Source organism: Clarias gariepinus, chromosome 18, assembly GCF_024256425.1.
Source record: "Clarias gariepinus isolate MV-2021 ecotype Netherlands chromosome 18, CGAR_prim_01v2, whole genome shotgun sequence".
NCBI lineage: Eukaryota > Metazoa > Chordata > Actinopteri > Siluriformes > Clariidae > Clarias > Clarias gariepinus.
The window spans coordinates 29,464,870-29,472,500 of NC_071117.1; the positions used below are offsets into that span (position 1 = coordinate 29,464,870).

Here is a 7,631-nt window from a genome sequence, read left to right on the forward strand (position 1 = left end):
CACTGCTGTAAAGTAAAACAAACAAACAAGTGACCCAGCACCTCACCTCTGAAAAGATTAGCGACAGAGTTTCTTCAGAGAGCAGAATGTGTCTTTTGCCTTCATTTCTGTGCGCGCATGTGTGTTTGTGAATAAGGGGCTGCACACACACACACACCTACACACACACACACACACCGCAATGAGGAAGAAAATAGATTTTTAACCTCTGTATTGACAATTTTTTTTGCCTCACTCGCGCGCACACACGTGTGTTATAAGAAACAGCAGATGCGCTGTACACACGCGCTTCCGAACACATAATAAAATATGTTTCACACACACGTAGTCACAGTGTTATAGTAAACAGTACACGCAAGACCCAGCAGGGGAGACGATTCAGCAGCGCAAGAGAGAGAAAAACTGTTGTCTCAGTTGTGATCACGTGATGCTCGGCGTCTAAACAAGAAGTGCATGCGTGAAACATGATACTCGGAGCTCGTAAACCAAGAAAATGCTCGTTTTTTAAGTTAAATTTTATTAAAAATCTTTGCTCGTCTTGCAGAACACTCGTAAACCGCGTTACTCGTAAACCGAGGTTCCACTGTATTTTGAAAAAAATAAAACTTTCTAAGTGACTGATTAGTTTCTGTATGACGTGGTGCAGTGTAAATAGGTGCCATTACTCGTTAATGATATCAGCTAATTATACATAAACATACAAAATTATTAGCAAGCCAGGGTTCACGCCCCACCCAATGCCCAAAGCCCGGGTTAAATGGAGGGTTGTGTCAGGAAGAGCATCCGGCGTAAAACCTGTGTGTGTGGATTGGATGGTCTGCTGTGGTGTCCCCTCGACAGGAGCAGCTGAAAGAGTAACAACATTATTAACAGAAAATCTGATTTGTCCTATTGTAACAAAATAAATAAATAGGCACACTACATTAACACCTTCATATTTAGTTTTAATATTTTATATCAGAAAAATCTAAACAGTATAATAATACAAATGCATAATAATAAGACAGTCAGTCAGTGGACTGGTGGCTCTTCACACTTCTGGGTATGATTGAGTGTGTGTAATGGACTGGAGTAGTCTTGCATCACACACACACACACACTGTCTATGAGACAGACCCTGACTCCACTCTGACCATGACAGAGAAAAAAACAGAGCACTAAACCCTCCATGGACCTTATGAACGTGACTCAGTGTGTGACGTCTCCACAACCATCGCACTCACTGTCGTGAACGGCTGATGACCTTGAAAGCGAACCTTAAACATTCGCCTCTTTGTTTCACTATTGCTGATGGAACTGAGAGAACAAACATCTTCTAATCTATTACTTTAGAAACAATTTCTTTAGGTGTAAAGAAATTAAAGTTTTCAGAAAATAAACAGAATAACATTTTTTACTCCAGAAATAATACATATTAACACTCTACATATTACTCTATACAGACACAACATTACACGGTATGACGTGGAGCAAAATGTTTATATGACTTACTGTAACCTACAAATAGAACAATTACACTAAAAACAGAGTTACACTACAAATAAAAAAGTTTAGTCTTTAGGGTAGAAATTTTAATTATACAGTAATGAATATATAAAAGTATAAAGTGTGAAAAGTATAAAAATCTTGGTGAAACTGTCTGTCCTGCGTGGTGCTGATTTCAAACCATGCTGTGATGTTTCCTATTAGGATTCTCTCTGTGGTGCAGGTGTAGACGTTCTTTAGCTCCTTAGGTTTAAGCTCTCTAGGTTCTCCTATACGTTCTTTGGGTGTTGATGTTACAGGACCATGTCAGGTTCTGCGTGATCTGAACACAGAGAGCCAGGAAGTGTTGTTTCTTCTCATAACACATCTGAGCAGTTGAGGTTTAAGGGCCGCGCTCAAGGGCCCAACAGCGGCAACTTGGTGGTTGTGGGGTTTGAACCTGGGATCTTCCAAACCGTAGTCCACTGCCTTCACCACTGAGCTACCACTGGCCCCTAATCAGTTCTTCTCCAGGCTTTTAACCTTCTCCAGGTAGACCTTCTGATTGTAATCGGTCTTCAGCCCCACCACAACAGTGTGATCAGCAAATGATGGAGGGAGAAATGAATGTGGCCATGCAATAATGAGTGTACAGTGAGTCCAGCAGGGGGCTCAGGAGACAACCCTGGGGGGCTCCAGTGCTGAGGGAGACGGAGGCTGGGCATGTGTGTCCATCTTGTGTCTTGTGTGAATTTGTTATCCACTGGTAGAGGGACAGTCTCAGGTCCTCCGGCTTTGCAGTGTGTGTGTGTAGTTAATAATACCTGTAGTCAAATAATGGCTTTTAACATGATTTCCCTCCTGGTGTCCAGATGGTTCAGAGCTGTGTGGGGGAGGGGTGTGACCCCTTTTAAAGGACCTGAGGTCAGGGCTACAGGGTGACATTCACTAAGGGGTTATTTCTTCAGGACAGGAATGATAACAAATTGCTTAAAGCACATGTATTACTGACTCTTCCAGGTTTTAATGTGTTGTGTTGTGGTGTTGGAGCCTTTTAAGATTTCAAGGTGCTGTTCTGGTGTTAATGTGTTATGGTTTTAAGGTGTTGAGATGCTAAGGTTTTGAGATATTGTGAATTTGAGGTGTTGAGTTGTTGATGGAATATGGTGTTGGGGTTTTGAGATATTGAGGTGATGAGGTGTTGAAGTGTTATGTGTTTAATGTGTTATAGTGTTTGGATTTTTGAAGGTTTGAAGTGTTAAAGTATAATAAGATGTAATATAATCCTGGCACTGATACAGGTATTGTTACTGGTACTGATATTGGTACTGGCACAAATAATGATACTGGCACTAATACTAGTTCTGGTTCTATATGAGTAATAATATTTGTATTGGTATCAGTGCCGCAGTGGCTAATTGTAAAATCCAGGAACTTAGGGTTGGGGACTAAACTAAACGGATATCTTTTCAAGAAGTAACAGCTGACTCAAAGAAAAGGGACTCAAGAAAAAAGGACAATAACAAGTTTGGAAACATTAATTATTAATTATTATTAACCTCATACTGCCATCATGTTTGTCATATTTTTTCCAATAAAATGAAAATTTTAAATTTAACAGGTACCGTTACTGATACAGGTACCGTTACTGATACAGGTAACATTACTTATACAGGTAACATTACTGATACAGGTACTAATACTGATACAGGTACTGTTACTGATACAGGTAGTAATACTGATACAGGTACTGTTACTGATACAGGTACTGTTACTGATACAGGTAGTAATACTGATACAGGTACCGTTACTGATACAGGTAGTAATACTGATACAGGTAGTAATACTGATACAGGTACTGTTACTGATACAGGTAGTAATACTGATACAGGTAGTAATACTGATACAGGTACTGTTACTGATACAGGTACTAATACTGATACAGGTACTGTTACTGATACAGGTACTAATACTGATACAGGTACTGTTACTGATACAGGTACTAATACTGATACAGGTACTGTTACTGATACAGGTACTAATACTGATACAGGTACTGTTACTGATACAGGTACTAATACTGATACAGGTACTAATACAGGTACCATTACTGATACAGGTACCATTACTGATACGGGGTAGCTCAGTGGTTAAGGCATTGAACTACGGTTCGGAAGATCCCAGGTTCAAACCCCACAACCACCAAGTTGCCACTGTTGGGCCCTTGAGCAAGGCCCTTAACCCTCAACTGCTTAGATGTGTAATGAGATAAAAATGTAAGTCGCTCTGGATCTGCCAAATGCCTAAATGTAAATGTAAATGATACAGGTACTGCTACTGATAGTGGTACTGTTACTGATACAGGTACTAATACTGATACAGGTACCGTTACTGATAGTGGTACTGATAAACATTTAACACTTCATACACTTTTATTTCAGTTCTATTTTATTAGCATCCTTGTAGGCTACTTATTGTACATTTTCTTAGCTTAAATGTTTCTATATTTTTATCATTTTCTTTTATTCTCATTTCTCTATTTAAATATTCTATTTATATAATAAATTGTAGTCTCTAGAGCTGTGTATCACTCTGTGTAGGGCTGTGTGATAAGTAACATTTACATTTGGATAACTTTAATTATTATTATTAATATTATTATTATAATGCAACCCCGGGGGGGGGGGGGGGTGTTAGGAAGGGCATCCGATGTAAAACATTTGCCAAATCAATGATGCGAATCACCAATACCATTTCCATACCGGATCAGTCGCGGCCCGGATTAACAACGACCACCACCGGTGCTGTTGACCTACAGGGTGCCGGTGGAAATTGGGCTACTGTTTGTCGAAAAAGGAGAGGACAAAGGTGTATTCGAAAGCAGAGAGAGAAAAGGAAAGGCAGGTGAGTTTAGGAGTGATAGTAGGGACTTTGAATGTTGGGACTATGAATGTTGAACATTCTTAAAGAGGAGTTTATAAGGAATGTTCTAGAGGTAAAGAGAGTATCAGACAGGGTGATGAGTCTGAAGCTAGAAATTGAAGGGGTGATGTTCAATGTTGTTAGTGGCTATGCACCACAGGTAGTATGTGAGTTAGACGAAAAGGAGACATTCTGGAGTGAGTTAGATGAAGTGATGCAGAGCATCCCTAGAGGTGAGAGAGTGGTGACTGGTGCAGACTTCAAAGGACATGTTGGGGAAGGGAACAGAGGTGATGCAAATGTGATGGGCAGGTTTGGTCTTCAGGACAGGAATGTTGAAGGACAGATGGTGGTGGACTTTGCAAAGAGGATGGAAATGGCAGAAGTAAATATTTTCTTCCAGAAGAGGCAGGAACATGGTCACATATAAGAGTGGAAGCAGAAGCACTCAGGTCGACTACATCTTGTGTCAGCGTTGTTATCTGAAGGAGATCAGTGACTGCAAAGTTGGTAGGGGAGAGTGTAGCCAGACAACACAGAATGGTGGTGTGTAAAATAACCCTGGTGGTGAGGAAGGTGAAGAGAAGAAAGGCAGAGCAGAGGACAAAGTGATGGAAGCTGAGAAAGGAAGAATGCTGTTTAGTCTTTAGGGAGGAGTTGAGACAGGCTATGGGTGGTCAGGAGGTGCTTTCAGTTGACTGGACAACTACAGCCAATGTGATCAGGGAGACAGGTAGGAGGGCACTTGGTGTATTATCAGGTAAGGGGAAAGTGGACAAGGAGACTTGGTGGTGGAACGAGGCTAGCTAAGAAGAAGTGGGACTCTGAGAGGACTGAAGAGAGTAGACAGGAGTACAGGGAGATGCAGAGTAAGGTGAAGGTAGAGGTGGCAAAGGCCAAACAAAGAGCATATGAGGACTTGTATGCTGGGCTAGACAGTAAGGAGGGAGAGGGGGATCTGTACAGGTTGGCAAGGCAGAGAGATAGAGATGGAAAGTATGTGCAGCAGGTTAGAGTGATTAAAGATAGAGATGGAAATGTACTGACAGATGCCAGGAGGGTGATGGGAAGATAGAAGGAGTACTTTGAAAAGTTGATGAATGAGGAAAATAAAAGAGAATGAAGAGTAGAAGAGGTGACTGTTGTGGAACAGAAAGTAGCAAATATTAGTAGAAGTGAGGTGAGAAGGGCGTTGAAGAGGATGAAGAGTGGAAAGGCTGTTGGTCCTGATGACATACCTGTGGAGGTATGGAAGTGCTTGGGAGAGGTGGCAGTAGAGTTTCTGACAAGTTTGTTTAACAAGATCTTGGAGAGTGAGAGGATTCCAGAGGAATGGAGGAGAAGTGTATTGGTGCCAATTTTTAAGAACAAGGGAGATGTGCAAAGCTGTGGCAATTATAGAGGTATAAAGCTAATGAGCCAGACAATGAAGCTGTGGGAAAGAGTAGTGGAAGCTAGGTTAAGGGCAGAGGTGAGCATTTGTGAGCAGCAATATGGTTTTATGCCTAGAAAGAGTACATCAGATGCAGTATTTGCTTTGAGGATGCTGCTGGAGAAGCACAGAGAAGGTAACAGGGAGTTGCATTGTGTCTTTGTAGATTTAGAGAAAGCGTATGACAGGGTGCCAAGAGAGGAGCTTTGGTATTGTATGAGAAGGTCTGGAGTGGCCGAGAAGTATGTTAGAGTGGTGCAGGACATGTATGAGAGATGTAGATGTTCAAGGTGGAGGTGGGTCTGCATCAAGGATCGGCTCTAAGCCCCTTTTTGTTTGCTCTGGTGATGGACAGGATGACAGATGAGGTAAGACAGGAGTCCCCATGGACTATGATGTTTGCAGATGACATTGTGCTCTGTAGCGAGAGCAGGAAACAGGTGGAGGAAAATTTGGAGAGGTGGAGGTATGCTCTGGAAAGCAGAGGAATGAAGGTTAGCCGCAGCAAGACAGAATACATGTGTGTAAATGAGAGGGACCCAAGAGGGACGATGAGGCTACAGGGAGCAGAGGTAATAAAGGTGCAGGACTTTAAGTCCTTAGGGTCAACGGTCCAGAGCAATGGAGAGTGTGGAAAGGAGGTGAAGAGGCGTGTACAGGCAGGTTGGAATGGGTGGAGAAAAGTGTCAGGTGTGTTGTGTGATAAAAGAGTATCAGCGAGAATGAAAGGAAAGGTGTACAGGACAGTGGTGAGACCAGCGATGCTCTACGGCTTAGAGACAGTGGCGCTGAAGAAAAGACAGGAGGCAGAGTTGGAGGTGGCAGAGCTGAAGATGTTGAGGTTCTCCTTGGGAGTGACACGGATGGATAGGATCAAGAATAAGTTCATCAGAGGGACAACCCACGTTAGATGTTTTGGAGATAAAGTCAGAGAGGCCAGATTGAGGTGGTTTGGACATGTTCAGAGGAGAGATTGTGAATATATCGGTAGAAGGATGCTGAGGTTGGAACTGCCAGGCAGGAGGTCTAGAGGAAGACCAAAGAGGAGATTTATGAATGCAGTGAGAGAGGACATGAAGTTAGTTGGTGTGAGAGAAGAGGATGCAGAGGATAGGGTTAGATGGAGGCAGATGATTCGCTGTGGCGACCCCTGAAAGGGAACAGCTGAAAGACAAAGAATTATTATTATTATTATTAATAATATTATTATTAATAAAGGCAGTGTTCTCCTGATGTCAGATGTTAGAGATTTTCATTTCTCTGGTTTATTCTCTCTCTCCTAATCGCTTAAATTACATCTTTGTGCATTTTTGTTGTTGTAAAATGAACATTACACACACACACACACACACACACACTCACACACACACAGGGAATTGACTCTGCTTATCTCTGTAATGGGGTTTTATAAAGGGGCTCATTCAGAACTCAAAATGGTGTGAGATCCGATTTCACGCCTTTTTAGGTTCTTCTGTAAGTGAGAGCGATAACGCGGCTGCGCTCAGGGCCTGTTTGCGCAGGGCCGTGTTTGCTTTGTGTGTGTGTGTGTGTGTGTATATATGTGTGTGTGTGTGTAAGACACTCGAGCGTCCCCTGGCAGGCACGCACCATCATGACGGTTACACCCCCCACCCCTCAAATGCCCCCCCGGTTGCCGGGCACTGCCGCTCGCCTCGCGCTCTGTTTGCACACAGCCCCGATTACAGCCTCACGCGCGCAAATATTTACTGAGACAACACGGAGGCGCGCGCTCTCAGTAGGTATAAAGCACACACGCAGCCACAGCCGTGTACACCACCGGGACCGAGCAGCG

General features: G+C 42.8%; 1 protein-coding gene across 1 annotated transcript in view; it reads left to right on the forward strand.

The window, feature by feature from the left end:
* The first annotated feature begins 7,624 nt into the window (after positions 1-7,624).
* Positions 7,625-7,631, forward strand: part of LOC128506381 (protein PERCC1) — a 1,834-nt gene continuing 1,827 nt past the window's right edge. The window contains exon 1 of the mRNA XM_053476799.1: positions 7,625-7,631. This exon is cut by the window's right edge and continues 20 nt beyond it. The gene's annotated coding sequence lies outside the window, so the exon portion shown is untranslated.